Source organism: Ictidomys tridecemlineatus, chromosome 4 (assembly GCF_052094955.1).
Source record: "Ictidomys tridecemlineatus isolate mIctTri1 chromosome 4, mIctTri1.hap1, whole genome shotgun sequence".
NCBI lineage: Eukaryota > Metazoa > Chordata > Mammalia > Rodentia > Sciuridae > Ictidomys > Ictidomys tridecemlineatus.
Window position 1 is genome coordinate 21,300,877 of NC_135480.1, and position 16,178 is coordinate 21,317,054.

Below are 16,178 nucleotides of genomic sequence, written 5' to 3' on the forward strand. Positions count from 1 at the left end.
CTTTCCCCCACCAAGCCATCCAAAGCTTGGATAAAAAGATGCCAAGTCCCTTTTTATCTCTTGGGTCTCAGATTGTGTCACCTCCACGGAATAAGCCTTTCCTGATCTGACCCTGATGTAGGTTTTCCCTGCACACCACCCCCCACCCCAGCTCTAGTTGCATGGCATCTCGCTACTTTTTTTTAAAGCCCCAAGGACAGCATTTTCACGGATGGTAAAGTTTATCTATCTGTTGATTTGGTAAAGGACCGTCTCCTTCACCAGACCCAAGCCAAAGAGTCAAAGCTCATGGTTCTCCCACTCACATGGTGACCCAGCTGGCATGGTGGGGAATGAATGAATGAAGAGCCTTTTAAATAAAAAGCAAGTCCAGGAAAAAATCATACACTATTAACATTTTAGTAAGAAAGAAAAGAGCCAGGCGCAGTGGCACACACCTGTCAACCCAGCGGCCCAGGAGGCTGAGGCAGGAGGATCAGGAGTTCAAAGCCAGCCTCCGCAATTTACAAGGCGCTAAGCAACTCAGTGGGACCCATCTCTAAATGAAGTACAAAATAGGACTGAGGATGGGGCTCAGTGGTCCAGGGTCCCCGAGTTCAATCCCTGGTACCAAAAAAACAAAAATAAAAAAAGAAAGAAAGAAAAGAAGAGTGGCCTGTGGCGTCAGTGGCGCGGACCAGTAAGGGTGGACTCCGGGAATTCTGTGAGCCACTTGTGACGTGCAGCCGTTATTAAACACTGATGATATAAAGTTACACTTCAATAAATCACACAGTCTTTAAAGGTGATATTCAAGTCTCACCGCTCGCCTGTTGTGTTGTACGTTTCACTATTTTCCGTATCACTAGTGCTTCTTTCTGGGGTGCTACGGTGGAACTCTTAAGAGGCGGCACCTTGTGGGATGTCTTCAGTCCCCTGGGGTGCACCCAGAGGGGGACTGTGGGACCCTGGTCTCTTCCTCTCTTTGCCTCTGGCCACCATGAGGAGAGCAGCTCGCTCCACCTCGGGCTCCACATCCTGAGTGTTTCCTCACCACAAGCCCAGCGACCACAGACCAAACCTCCAAAACCTCCAGACTCCTCTGGCGGAACAAACCCTTCCTTCCTACAGCGCGAGCTCGCCAGTGTCCTCTCCCTTCCTTTAAAGCCCTAACTCCAGTGAGCATCTCAAATGATGATGGTGTTTATCATCTATCCGTTGATTTGGAAACAGACTGTCTCCCTCACCAGGTAAGTTGATGATCTCAGGTAGTTTGTTACAGTCACAGAAAGCTGACTGACACATATGCTCCTCAGAAGGGCACGAATACCGTCTCTGTACCTGGGGAATACGGTCTGCTAGTTCTGCGGCACATTCCTTCCTGACTCCATGTTCAGCAAGTTCATGTTGCGTAACTGGAAATTCACCACACTGGGAGCATGCACACCACGAAGATCGACACCCATGTCCCCACTATCACCAGCAGGTTGTCAGACATTTACCAGCACACCATAATGCACACATATACGTGTGCACGACGCACACGCACACATCTGTTGGCAGTGCAGAGGATCAAACCCAGGGCCTCACGCACGCTCGGCAAGTGCTCTACCACTGAGCCGCACCCCAGCCCAGATCCCTGTGTTTGCACGAGCACCAACAGGAGGAGGGGGCAGGGGGTGTGTTGCTCTGTTTGCCTGTGACACTGAACTGCCTTGTGTTATAAAAATCTGACATAGGGGCAATACGTGGAGCCTGGCTCCCCGCCTCCACAATCTCCCCAGACACGTGCTAGTCTGCAGGACCCTCCTGAGGGTCCCACGGAACCCTGTCCTTGGCCCTCACGGTGACCACCCTACGTTGTCATTTCCGGGTCACCTCTCTCGTCTGGGGGAAGAGAAGCATCTCTATCTGTCACAGCCTGCAGGGGGAGCAGCTGGCGTAGCCAGAGCCCGGAGCCTGAGGCAGCAGCTAGAACCTCAGCTTCAGCACTCAGGAGCCCAGCGGCCTTGTCCAGAGGCTTCCCTGGCCCTCGGTCTCCTCACCTGCATCGCGGGGTAAAGGCCATCCCTGCAGCATGACCGTCACCACTGACGGGAAGGCACCTGGAGTCTCATGCCGGTACTGCTGCAGGGATCGCACTGGACACTGTTGATTCTGGGTGGCGGAGGCCTGGGGGTCTGTGACCACTGGGGTGGAACCTGCCTCCACAGCTCTGCCCGGGGAGGGGCTGGAGGGACACGGCGGCTGCCCCGGGCCTGTCCCTGGTTTGGGCTGAGGCTTCCCGAAGCTGTTTCTTGGCTTATCTTTGTCACCAACCAGGGGTTCCTCTACCGTCAGGTCCTGTCACTCCACAGAGACCTCTGGGACAGCAGCTTCAGGCTCTGGGGACAAATGGTCTCCAGGAAGACAGTGTCCCTGCCTTCACAGTCCATGGTCCAGTGGGACACCAAGGAGAGGCCACCGAGGCACTGCATGGCCACGAATCCCGAGGAGGGAGGATGTGGGTTGAGAACCCTGGGGAGCCCTGGCCTGAGAGTCAGCCAGGACCCTCCTGAGGGGCACGGAGTCTCCATGAGACCCTGGAGAAGGGGGGATGGGGTGCCGAGTAGAGGGTCACATGGACGCTCAGGGACAAGTCCAGGCCCCGCTGAGTCAGGAGTGGGCTGTGGGTCTCCAGTCCGGGGACAAAGCCAGGACCAGCAAGGGTCTGGTCCCAGGACCCTTCTGCCTACAGGACCTCAAGATACCACCTACAGCTAAGATGGGTGACTCCAGGTGCCCAGATGAGCAGAAAGGCAAGGACTGTGGCCTCCTGGGCCAAAACGGTCCACGAGGGTCCGAAAGCTACTTCTCCCCACAGCGACCACGAAGAAGGTCCCCGCAGCAGCCACTCCCCAGCACCCTCTCTGTGTCCAGTGCTCCACACTTCGCCTCCGCCTGACTCAAGTGGCCACAGGCTGTCCTCATGCTACAGATCAGGAGGCCATCAGGGAACCTGCCCAAGGTCACAGAGGAAAGACACAGGGACGCTGGGCCTGAAAACCAGGTTCCCAATGACCCGGTCCACAGCGCTGATCCACTGTGTGGGGTGCTGGGCGTGTGGGCTGCTGGGCGAGGCCCCCACGGATCTCCTAACCACCAGGGCTCTGGAGCCCCGTCTGAACTTCCCGCGTGGCCTCTGGTTTGGGTGACCTTGGGAGCAGGGGCTGACACTGCCGTGGAGGAGAGCCTGCTCTGCGGACGGTGTCTCCTCGGGTCAGGGGGTCGCCGTCCGGCTCCCCCGAGTGGTGCCTGAACCAGATGTTGCAGCAGTGGATTTTCAGAACCTGATTCCTGCAACTTTCCAGGAGCCGCGGAGTCCACAAAGCGAATCCTCAAAGCGTTCTGCGCTCAGCCCCGCACCTCCTCACAGAGCAAGGCGGTCACAAGAGATTTGTGAAGCCACTCGCAACTGGCCACGTGCTTTGGCGGACCTCAGAGCCTCTCCCGCGATCCCAGGAGGCGGGCGGCCTCCCCTCTGTTCTCCAGCCACCCCCAGCCGGGCAGACCAAGACGGGGAGATAAGAGCTGCCCTGCACTTGAACTTGAGCTCTGGCTTCTTCTGTGCCCAGAAACACGAGGGAAGAGCTCACAGGTGGACAGAGAGACTCTCCAGACCCCAGGCTCCTGCGCCGGGAGCAGCATTTTGTGAATATTAGCATTTTGTGCGTATTTGACTTTTTGAGTCACCTAAGAAACTAAGCTCCTGTGAACCAGAATGTAACCGTCCACCCTAATGGAATGATAAGGACATCATGGCTTCTTTTTTTTTTTTTTTTTTTTTTAAAGAGAGAATGAGAGAGGAGAGAAGGAGAGAGAGAGAGAGAATTTTTTAATATTTATTTTTTAGTTTTTGGTGGACACAACATCTTTGTCTGTATGTGGTGCTGAGGATCGAACCCGGGCCGCACGCATGCCAGGCGAGCGAGCGCACTACCACTTGAGCCACATCCCCAGCCCCAATCGCTTCTTTGTATCAATCTAAATGAACTTTTATCAGATTTCTTTTTTTAAAAACCACTGTATTGAGGTGTGACGGAAACACTCAACGCTGCACGTTGAATGTCCACACCGAGGGGTTGGAGAGCCGTCTACACCCCGGAGCCCTTGGCGTGTCCCTCAGCTCCAAGAGCTGCCTTCCTGGTTTTTAAATGCATTGATTATTGCTGTTGTCATGGTGATCACAAGATCTCCGCTCCGGGGAGGGCTCAGGTGTACCTCACAGGATGGCTCACTGTAGGCTCCAAGCACAGCTCTGGGACTTACTTTCATTCTGGAACTTTCTACCCTTTGACTGACACCTCACTTCCCCCTTCCCCATCCCCGGCACCACCGTCCGACTCTTCATTCTGTGAGTTTGACCATTTCGGATTCTTCCTGTAAGGGTGTGCGTGTTTGGGTAAGTGTCCCCCAGAGGCCGTGTGTTACTGGCTTGGTCCCCAGCCCCTGGCCCTGTGGGAGGCGGTGAACCTTTAGGGCTGGGACCTGGAGGGAGGTCCTTAAGTCACTGGTGGTGTGCCCTTGAAGGAGACTCTGGGACACTGGCTCCTTCTTCACTCTCTTGCTTCCTGGCCACAAGGTATGCCCCTGGGCCGTACTGTCCACCACGCCCACCAGGGGCCTCAACCCATGGTTCTTCCTGATCCTGGACTGGAACTCACAAAACTGTAAGCCAAAATAACCTTTCCCCCTTATAAGTTCATCGTCTCAGGCTTTTTGTTACAGGGAGGGAGAGCTGACTATTAGAAGTGGTCTCAGGGAGTGTCCGGCCTGCGCCTGGTGCACTTCACTTAGCATGATGTTCTCCAGGTCTGCCCAGGTTTCATAAATGGCAGGACTGCCTTCTTTTTTAATGCTTAAAAAAGGCCCTGGAGTCCTGGTAAGTGCAGCCAGTTTGCACACATCCCAAATTCCATGCGTGGGTTTCCCCTGTTCACGCCTCGCCCCGCCCCAGACTTCCCTGAAGCGAGGGGAAGGATCCTAAAGATAATTCTGGCCAACGACCTGCTCATCACCGCCAGGCGCCGGCCTGAGCCAGCACAGTACCCCAGCACCTCCCAGAGGCGTGTCCCCTAAGACCACACTCCCTGTTTTATGGACAGAACCCAGGGCTCAGAGAGAACAGGAGACAACCCAAAGACACTTCTAGCCGATGGGGAGCCGGGAGCGGAGCCCAGGGACCTGTGAGTCCAGAGCCTGTGGCCAACTCAGGGGACCTTCCCTTCACAAGTCTCTGGGCTCTGCCTGTAAAAAGTGCCCAGCTCTGGGAACTGGCCTCAGGACCAACCAGCCCCAACCACCTGCACGCGGCCCCAGTGTTCTCAGCAAGGAATGTCTTCTGGTGAAGGTCAAGGGCATCCTTAGGTCCTGAAGGGGAACCACAGGGAGCAGCCAGCATGGAGACTGGCCGGAGGCCTCGCTCTGCCTAGCAGCAGGGGTCTGGACAGGGTGGAAAAACAAACTTCAGATTTCATTCTGGAACTTTCTACCCTTTGACCAAGTAGGAATGGAAGAGGGCAGCCACTGTTGTTCAGTACACAACTTGAACATCTACCAGGTGCAGCTCTTCCTCAATAAACAGTGCGATTCCTAAAATGCCTAACCATGGAGCTGCCGCGTGGCCCAGCACGTCCCTGCTGCGGCGTCACACATAAGACAAAGGAAGACCTCAATGCACAGGCGTGGTCACAGCTGCCACTGGTAGGAGCAGCCCCCGTCCACAGTGGATGACAGATGAACAAATACAGTCTATCCACGCCACGGAATGTGGCCCAGCTGTGAGGGGGATGAGCAGGCTGTGAGCCGGAGAACCCTGGGAGCACCCCGTGACGGCACGTGCTGCACGATCTCATTCATGTTCAGAACAGGAAATCCACCACCAGAGAGTGGGTCGGTGGTCACTTAGGGCTGTGGGGAGGGCAGAGGGGGAGGGCAGCCGAGGGGCACGGGACTTTTCAAAGTCACAAAAGTCACCTGCAGCCACGGCCACACTTTTCTGTGACGTACTGAGAACCGCTCAAGAGTGCGCCTTAGGGAAGTCACATGGCTTTAAATCATAGCTGATCAAGTCCCTTTAAAACTAGTATCTGCCAGAGACGCAGCAGCTGTGGCCAGACACTGAGAAACCACCTTGTCCCTGTGCTTGGGCAGGAGGCCCCAGAGGTACGAGGCTCCGCTGAGGGCCAAGACTGTCTTGGACATTCACACTGGGGGCCGGGGCTTTGAACTTGAGCTTTGGTTGATGTCCTGGCCTGGACATGAGCAGCTCAGCCCCCACCCAGGACTCCCGCACAGACTCCACCCAGGACTCCCGCACGGCCCCCACCCAGGACTCCCGCACGGCCCCCACCCAGGACTCCCGCACGGCCCCCACCCAGGACTCCCGCACGGCCCCCACCCAGGACTCCCGCACGGCCCCCACCCAGGACTCCCGCACGGCCCCCACCCAGGACTCCCGCACGGCCTCCACCCAGGACTCCCGCACGGCCTCCACCCAGGACTCCCGCACGGCCTCCACCCGGGACTCCCGCACGGCCCCCACCCAGGACTCCCGCACAGCCCCCACCCAGGACTCCCGCACGGCCCCCACCCAGGACTCCCGCACAGACTCCACCCGGGACTCCCGCACAGCCCCCACCCAGGACTCCCGCACAGACTCCACCCAGGACTCCCGCACGGCCCCCACCCAGGACTCCCGCACGGCCTCCACCCAGGACTCCCGCACAGACTCCACCCGGGACTCCCGCACAGCCCCCACCCAGGACTCCCGCACAGACTCCACCCAGGACTCCCGCACGGCCCCCACCCAGGACTCCCGCACAGCCTCCACCCAGGACTCCTGCACGGCCCCCACCCAGGACTCCCGCACAGACTCCACCCAGGACTCCCGCACAGCCCCCACCCAGGACTCCCGCACGGCCCCCACCCAGGACTCCCGCACAGACTCCACCCAGGACTCCCGCACAGACTCCACCCGGGACTCCCGCACAGACTCCACCCAGGACTCCCGCACGGCCCCCACCCAGGACTCCCGCACAGACTCCACCCAGGACTCCCGCACGGCCCCCACCCAGGACTCCCGCACAGCCCCCACCCAGGACTCCCGCACAGACTCCACCCAGGACTCCCGCACGGCCCCCACCCAGGACTCCCGCACAGACTCCACCCAGGACTCCCGCACAGACTCCACCCAGGACTCCCGCACAGCCCCCACCCAGGACTCCCGCACAGACTCCACCCAGGACTCCCGCACGGCCCCCACCCAGGACTCCCGCACGGCCCCCACCCAGGACTCCCGCACGGCCCCCACCCAGGACTCCCGCACAGACTCCACCCGGGACTCCCGCACGGCCTCCACCCAGGACTCCCGCACGGCCCCCACCCAGGACTCCCGCACAGACTCCACCCGGGACTCCCGCACAGACTCCACCCAGGACTCCCGCACGGACTCCACCCGGGACTCCCGCACGGCCCCCACCCAGGACTCCCGCACAGACTCCACCCGGGACTCCCGCACGGCCCCCACCCAGGACTCCCGCACGGACTCCACCCGGGACTCCCGCACGGCCTCCACCCAGGACTCCCGCACGGCCTCCACCCAGGACTCCCGCACAGACTCCACGCCAGGACTCCCGCACAGTCCCCACCCAGGACTCCCGCACAGTCCCCACCCAGGACTCCCGCACAGCCCCCACCCAGGACTCCCGCACAGTCCCCACCCAGGACTCCCGCACGGCCCCCACCCAGGACTCCCGCACAGTCCCCACCCAGGACTCCCGCACAGCCCCCACCCAGGACTCCCGCACAGCCCCCACCCAGGACTCCCGCACAGTCCCCACCCAGGACTCCCGCACGGCCCCCACCCAGGACTCCCGCACAGTCCCCACCCAGGACTCCCGCACGGCCCCCACCCAGGACTCCCGCACAGCCCCCACCCAGGACTCCCGCACAGCCCCCACCCGGGACTCCCGCACGGCCCCCACCCAGGACTCCCGCACAGTCCCCACCCAGGACTCCCGCACGGCCCCCACCCAGGACTCCCGCACGGCCCCCACCCAGGACTCCCGCACGGCCCCCACCCGGGACTCCCGCACGGCCCCCACCCGGGACTCCCGCACAGACTCCACCCAGGACTCCCGCACGGCCCCCACCCAGGACTCCCGGTCTGCACAAGGGGGCGCAGTCCCACCCACAGGACTGTGGTGAGCGTCAGAGGCCCAGACCCAGAACCAAACATCACTCAGCAGCTGCCCCTGAGGCTGCGGTCACCGGGCCTCGCTGCACACCATCCCAAGCAGCAGTCTGCTGGGGGCCCTGGGGTCTCAGGTGCTGAATCAGCTCAGGGGACGTGGGTCAGACCTCTCCGTGTCCCCCAGCGTCAACGTCAGGAAGTCGCCCAGGAGTTGATGCTTCTCAAACCGGAGTCTTTGGACATGAACTCAGGATCCAAACATCCTCAAAGAGTTTTTAATTCAATGTTTTCATTTTTTAAAAAAAATCAATAGACAGGAATCACCAGGAGAGGTCCACACCCACAGGAAGTGCCGGGCTTAGGGCTGGGCGGCCCCAGGTCCTCACCCGCCCCATGGCTCCACCTTGTGACTCTGCCCTGGACTGAGTGCAGGTGGCCTGTGCTGCTCTGGCCCTGCCCTGGGGTTCAGCCGTGTCTGAACGTGTGGTCACATCAACCAGCAAGTAGCAAGTGGGCTTGGGAGGTAGAGGGACTCCCGGGCAGTGTCTGCTGGCCATGGGCCCTGAGCGGCAGGACACAGGGGACGCTCCCCCTGCAGGCCGTAGAGCCCAACAAGATGGCCGAGCTGCGGGGGACCACCAGGCACAGGACACAGAGGAGGCACTGCAGCCCAGCGGCGGGGACCCCAGCAAGAAGGTTCTCTGCCTGGTGTCAGCAGTGATGTCCTCCTGACGTCCTCCTGCTTCTGCGTGGCCTGACGACCAGAGAGGCTCGTATTTTTTTAACTGTTTGGAGAGGAACCAGGGGCAGAGGGCAGAGCTCAGTGGACAGCACTTGCCTCCCATGCATGAGGCCCTGGGGTCCGCCAACCCCTAGCACCGCAAAAAAAATTAAAAGTCATCATAATTTAATCAAAAAAAGCAATATGTCACGGAACAAGAATCATCTGGAACCCCGATTTCAGCACCAGTGAGTTTGGTGTGTGTCTTTTTCTGTAGCTGCCTCTGTGCCACGTGACAGAATGGAGGACAGATGGCTCCGGACTTATGATTTTTCTACTTTGTAATGCTTTGAAAGCTATATTCATTCTGTAGAAACCATACTTTGGATATTGATCTTTTCCCAGGCCACTCATCTGCGAGAGGAGCCTCTCTGCAGTGCCAGACAGCACCATGGTGCCCAGGCAGCCCAGAAACCACGGGGGTCGGGGCACCACCAACGCTGGACCAGGTACCGTGCGGTAGGGTAGGAGGAGAGGGTGCAGCTTTGACCTACGCGGCTTCAGCACACCATGAACGCCATGGGACCAGCCCACGTAAGTGGAGGAACACCTGTACTTGCAACAGACAGCGTGGAGTCCACAGGGCCCAGACCACCTGACCCTAGACAGGAAGACGCCCCTGAAGGCCGAGATGGCCTGCCCCACAGTGAGAGTCGGCTCCGCGACACCAGTTACCACCACGAGCCGAGAAAAAAGAGCAGCTGCAAACTCCACATGCAAACACTGCATTTGGCAAAAAGCAGGCCAAAGCGCAGGACCTTGGGCCATCAGAAGATTTCCCGTGTTTCAAACAGAGTCGAACCATGGGAACATGACCGCACTCCCCAGCTTGCAGGACTGCAGACCTTCCAGACACCCAAGAACCTGTGAGGAGCCCCACGACGCGCTCACCTTAAAACAGCCGTGTAGGATGGCGCAAAATAACAGCATCCATCGTGTTACAGTGCTGCCGTTAATGTGGATGATGTTGGGATTTGGGGAGTTCTGGACATTTTACATTTCTGAACTTTTGATAGTTGTTTAATAAGTATGAAAAAATTTGTGTTTACCCAGCTTCACGTTCAGACTTCTCTAAGTGGCATTAAAATAAAATCAGCGTGACGTTGGGACTCCATGAGCCTCGAGTCCCCTGACATCACCCAGGAGACACATCACTATGGTAAAACAGGAGCCCAGGAGCAGAGAAGGTCGGGTGGGTTTCCGACCTATAACGGAAACGGTGGGCCAGTCCAGGGCGACTTTTTGTGGCTGTTTTTTTCTTCAGTAATGAGATGGAAGCCAGGCCTCAGACATACGAGGCCACCGCCCTCCCGATGAGCTGCATCCCCAGCCCTTTATTTTTCATTTGGAGACAGGGTCTCACCAAGTTGCCCAGGCTGGCCTTGAACCTGCCATCCTCCTGCCCCCGCCTCCCAAGTCGCTGGGATTACAGGTGTGCGCCGTCACACTGCGCACACTCTACTTGTGTTCCCATGTCAGATTTTGAGAGTTGCAGACCCCGCTGGCTCACAGGACGCGTGTCGGGGGAGGGGCGGGGGTCCTGTGGTTCGGCGTGTGACAGCCCAGTGACCAGCCTTGGTGGAACAGCTGCACCAGCTGACTCTGCAGTGCTTCGGATGTTAAGAGGATCCTAAGGTTGAGGGGCGCACGTGCTCCTGGGGGTGCCCAGATGGTCCCGTAGTTCACAGCACCGAGACCCGGGGGCCTTTCTCCCAGCCTCACCCCCATGGTCCTCCCAGGTGCAGCCTGCACTTCAGCTCCCCCCGAGCCCCACCCCCACCCGGCACCACCCAGTGCTCCTGGGCCTCTGGGCTGCGGCCACTGCTGTGACCCGTTTCCCTCAACCCTGACCTAAGGCCACTTCGACCTGACCCTCAAATGCCCTGCGGGCCTAGAAGCGAAGGCACCACGGCAACTGCTCACCTGGTCCCTGGGACCCTGGCTTCTCCACCCCATCCCCAGGACTCCTTGGGGCCGGGACCTTGGTGGCAGGAGGTGCTAAAGCAACGATGAGGCTGTGTCAAAAGAGCAAAGAGCGTCTGAAGGGGCTCCCAGGGGCCAGCCGAGGGCAATGTACACCTCAGAACAATAATGACAGGGATGTCCTGTGGAAGGAGAGGAGGCACCCCAGACCTCAGATGCCAAAAACAACCTCTAAGGCGGAGATGGGGCGGGAGAGAAGGAGGAACTTTTTTTTTAAACAGAAGGAATGTCAAGCATTAAATGCAAAAGGAATGGGAGAAAAAGAAGTCATCTGACACCAGGAATAATAACTGGTGCAGACAAGAGTCAGGGACAATTCCTAAAACTAGTGACTGAAAGACAAAACTCACGGAGATCACGTGTCTCCAAGAGCTGACAGGGGACAGACTCGGGACTGCCAGGCCAGAGGGGTGACCTGAGGCGAGTGTGAGGAAACCACCGCAGATCTCCATGTGGAGCATCGGGCAGATGACCTGCCGGAACCTTCCACACCGTGGCCACACGTGAAGGAGAAAGGCACGCAGCGCAGGCCGACGAACACACACGCTGTGGGTCCCGAGTGGGTCTGGGGGGGGGCCCCAGCGCACCTGGGAAGCTGCGTGCGGAAGGCCGTGCGGCAGTCCTGTAGCTGGCTGCGAGTCCTGGCGGTAGTGGTGACGTCGCGGCTCTGTAAGACAGGCACCAGCCCGCCCCCCGGGTTGGTCAGCCCTAGCACCCCCAGCCCCAAATACACAGCCCATGGGCTGTGCAGCTCCTTGCTTCTCTGAGGCCCCTGAACTTGGCAAACCAGCCTGCTCCTGCACACCTCGCGGCACGGCGAGGGACACTGTGCTTCTGTCAGCCCAGCACTCGGCCCCTCTCTGCTGGGCACGGCGGGGGACACTGTGCTTCTGTCAGCCCAGCACTCGGCCCCTCTCTGCTGGGAGGTGCGTCTTTCCCACGTCAAGTTCAAGTCTTAACAGATTTCGCCATTTTACGAAGGCAGCCGAGATGGAAGCGCCCACTTCACACCTGCAGCCCCCCGAGGGCAGGAGCCCAGCAGGCGGGGCCCAGGGGGCGACCCCCTCCCTCCTGTCCTGCTCAGGAGGGCAGCGGGCTGGTCCATCCAGCACCAGTGCCTGAAGGGCGGACCGCCCCCGGCACCTCTCGTGTAGGGACAGGACGCGCTGGGGACGCCCCTTTGCCCGTGGCCACCCGATGTGGACCCCAGACACCAGCAGAACACACGCAGGGCTATCGGGTGGGCATTTTCAGCCTCAGTGCTGGCTCCGTGCAGGGTCTCCCCCTTTTCCTTCCTTCTGTCTTCGTCCCTCTTAAAATCTGCCGTCCTCGTGTCCTGTACGCATCCTGCCCGGCTGCGCAGATCTCTTCGGGAACAGGTGGGAACCTGTTCAACAGGAACCTGAGCTGCTTGCTTGCTTTCTTTTTATTTATTTATTTATTTATTTTGGTGTGGGAGTGAACCCAGGGGCACCCGACCACCGAGCCCCATCCCCAGCCCTATTTTGTACTTTATTTAGAGACGGGGTCTCACTGAGTTGCTCAGCACCCCGTCATTGCTGAGGCTGGCTCTGAACCTCTGATCCTCCTGCCTCAGCCTCCCGAGCCTCTGGGATTACAGACGTGTGCCCCGTGCCGGCTGCCTCCTCTGTCCCCGGCCTCGTTAGCAGACCACCTGGCTGTGTGGCAGCCCCAGCGCCTCACCCTGTAGCCTGTCCTGGGCCTGCGGTGTTGGCGGGGGAGGTGGCCCGGGCAACCTTGGCGATGACTTATGGTGTTTCTAAATTCCAGGGGGACGAGGAAGCACAGGAAGGAGGATTCCTTTCCTAAATGGTCAGAAGTGATCCCAGAACTCCTGGCCCAGGTCAGGCCACCAAGGAGACAGGCGGAGTGAAAATGGCTGCGGCTCCAGGGGAGCCCAGGCCCCTCCTGGGCACTCTGCGCACAGTGGGACCAGCTCGTACAGGCGGAGGGAGCCAGGGAGGCCCTTGTGCTGTGCAGGAAGAAGAAGCAGAGTCCACAAGAGCAGCAGGTGGGAAGAGGCGGCTGAGCAAGACAAGAGACAGCCCAGGGAGGCCCGGGGCCCAGCGCGGCTACTCCCCAGCTGGTCACCATGTCCCACGGCCGCCAGGCCTCAGTTCCCTCTCCCGTGCATTGGATAGAGTAATCGGTGCTGCAGGAGCCCGTAGGATCACGTGTGACGGTGGCAGACCCAGATGCGTAGAATGTGCTCAGTACACATCAGCACCAAGGCTCCCCATGGTCACCGTCCCTGCTCCCACCACAGGAATGGGTCTGTGCATGGCGCCAGGGCTTGTGAAGCCAAGCAGAAGGGCAAGACAAGATAACGCAAGGAGGGCTGGGGACAGGGTGTGACCCGTGAGTGCAGTTTCTGTGGGACGTGCAGTTCCCAGATCCCAGCCCCAGTCAGGCCACGGCTCAGCCCCGGCTCCTTCCTCCGCGGCCCAGCACCCGAGCAGGCAGAGCTGCTCCTGAGGCCCGCGGTCTGCAGTGGGGCCTGGACGCCGGCTCCAGCAACAGACATGACACAGACTCGCACGGTCCCAGCCTCTGCCTTCTCGGGTCATTTGAGCATGTGCTCTCTGCAGGCCTTCAGTGTCCCTTGCCTCTCAGGTCACAAAGGTCAAAGCCTCCTTATGCTCCTGCCTGCCCCCCCCATGAGTTTGCTGTACCCCATCTCTGCTGTTACTGTCACAAAATGCCACACACAGTGCCCGAAAGCAACCCAACATTATTCTCCCACAGCTCTGGAGGCCGGGGGTCTCAAAGAAGGTGAGAGGCTCCAGGAGAGCAGCTGCCTGGCTCCGTTCCTTCTCCAGCCTCTACAGGCCCTGCCTCCCTGGCCCTGGCTCCCTCCGCCACCTTCGAGGCCAGCGGGACCATCTTCTAATCTCTCTCTGCCTCCGATCTCCTTGTGATACTACTGCCACCCCCCGACAGGCCAGGAGACACCCCATGTCAAGGTGTCACTCAGTCACACCTGCCAACTCCCTTTGCCGTATGAGTTGACGTCTCACAGGTTCCGGGGCCAGGCGTGGACTCTGCGGGGTCATTATCTGTCCTACTCCACCTCCCTCCCGCCCCTGCTCCCGTCCTCTGTGCTGTCCCTCCAGTGGCAGGGAGATCTGGCCCACCCCTCCCCTGTCCAGCACGTCCACTGTAAAAGCCCAGGGAGCGGCTTCCCCCTGCGTCGCCCTCTTCATGCAGAGCTCCCGCTGGCTTCTGAGGGACAGCCGTGCCACCTCCCCCAGCTCACGCCCCCTGGCCCCAGCCTGGCCCTCCTATCTCTGTCCCCCAGTTCTGATCTGCTCTCCCCCAGGCTTCTGAGAAGAGATGATCCTGGTCACCTCCACGCTAACCAGGGTCCACCCACGGCTCCCCTGCTGGTCCTGCAGATAACTCCACTAGAGGGGAGGGGACTGTCCCCGCGGCCAACTGTTTGCCACAGAGGCCCACCTTCTAGGAGGGTGCCCGGGTGGACGTCCCCGCTGCTTTCGCTAAATGCACCGCTGACCGCCCTGGCAGACCCAGAGGACGCTTCTCGGCCCTTCTCACTGTGCTTCCAGCAGAATTCGACGCCGTTGGCCACTGTGGTCCTCATGACCCCTCGCTTCCCCCTGGACTTCCGGGACACCTGCCCTCCTGGCCCCCTCCTCCCTCTCAGGCCACTCTTAGTCCGTCTTCTCAGACTCCAGCTCCCCAGAACGTCGAGGTGCAGCTCCCCAGAGTGGGGTCCCAGGCCCCTCCACCTCTGCCAGGCCCTCAGGGCTGCCCTCGTGCCCCGCACCCCACAGACCACCTGTGCACAGGGGACTCGCGGGTGACACCCCAACCTCCTCTCCATATGCCTACTGGACCTCAGCAGGTGGACATCTTGGCAAGACTCCAAACCCAAGTCCAAAACCGAACCACCACCTTCCCAGCCCCTCCCCCTCCAGCACCCTCATTTTGCACCTGCAGTGACCTGTTGGAGGGGGACCCCCTTGACTCTCCCGCTCCCCACAGAGCTCGGCTGGGGACAGAGTTCCCACTCCCTTCCCTTGTCTTCACATCTCCGCCCACAGAGAGGAGCCGGTCCAGGGTGCCCCGAGCCACGTCCCAGTCCTTTTGATATTTACTTTGCAACAGGGTCTCGCTAAGTTGGTTAGGGACTTGCCAAGTTGCTGAGGCTGGCCTTGAACTTGCAATCTTCCTGCCTCAGCCTCCCTGGGAGACCTCATTCTTGACCACTGCTCCACCCTCTGCACCCAATCAGTTCTCCAGGCTGCAGCCACAGTTGCCTTTTCAAACATAAATGTGCTCAGGTCACTCTTCCTACCCCCAACTTCAAACAAAACAAAAGCTTCTCACTGTCTTTAAAGAGCAAGCAGACTCATTTGGTCCACTGGGCCCCACTTGGTCAATATCCCTCCCTCCTCTAGGTCTCTGTGTCTGTCACTCTCCAGGAACCACTAACCAGTTGCTTGAATATACTGCCTTCTCCTCCTGCCCCGGGGCCTTTGCACATGACACTCCAGCCATCTGATGCCCCTCTCCAGCCCTCACCTGGAAGCCATTCTCTTCCTTCAGTCACAGCTCAGTGTCAGGAAGCCTTCTCTGATCTCCGGCCGTGCTAATTCCCCAGGCTGTTCACTTTCTCTGGGCCTCACTATCTCGCCATTAGCTATCAGATTTGGAATTTTATGCATATTTATCTTGTTCTTCAATTAATTCCATCTCCTGCACAGTGAGCTCCATGAGAATAAGGCTATGCCTGACCTGGCCCACCACTGTGTTCACAGGGCCAGCCAGGCCCGGCATAGAGAAGTTGCTCAGAAGAGAAGCGTTCAAAAGGTGAGCCGGCTTGCTGTCTCCCCGCCTGCCCTTCTCCCGTAGCTGCTCTCCCGTAGCTGCTCTCCCGTAGCTGCTCTCCCGTAGCTGCTCTCCCGTAGCTGCTCTCCCGTAGCTGCTCTCCCGTAGCTGTTCAGTGGCTCAGGTTTGACTCAGTCTTGGAAACTCCTCTTCCTCCTTTCACATCTCCCCACCAACAAATCCCAGGGACTCTCCCTCCCAAATCTCTTTCAAATAAGCCCATCTCTAGCACCCAAGCTCAAGGTGCCACCTAGTTTTTACAGAAACCCTGCCCCAGTCTCCTAGCGGGAGCCTGGAGTTCGCAGCCCAGGGCACCTCTCTGCCTGGCCA

At 59.5% G+C, this 16,178-nt stretch overlaps 1 protein-coding gene across 7 annotated transcripts in view; it reads right to left on the minus strand.

The window, feature by feature from the left end:
• Positions 1 to 16,178, minus strand: part of Prdm11 (PR/SET domain 11) — a 78,049-nt gene that overhangs the window by 29,027 nt on the left and 32,844 nt on the right. The window lies entirely within an intron of this gene.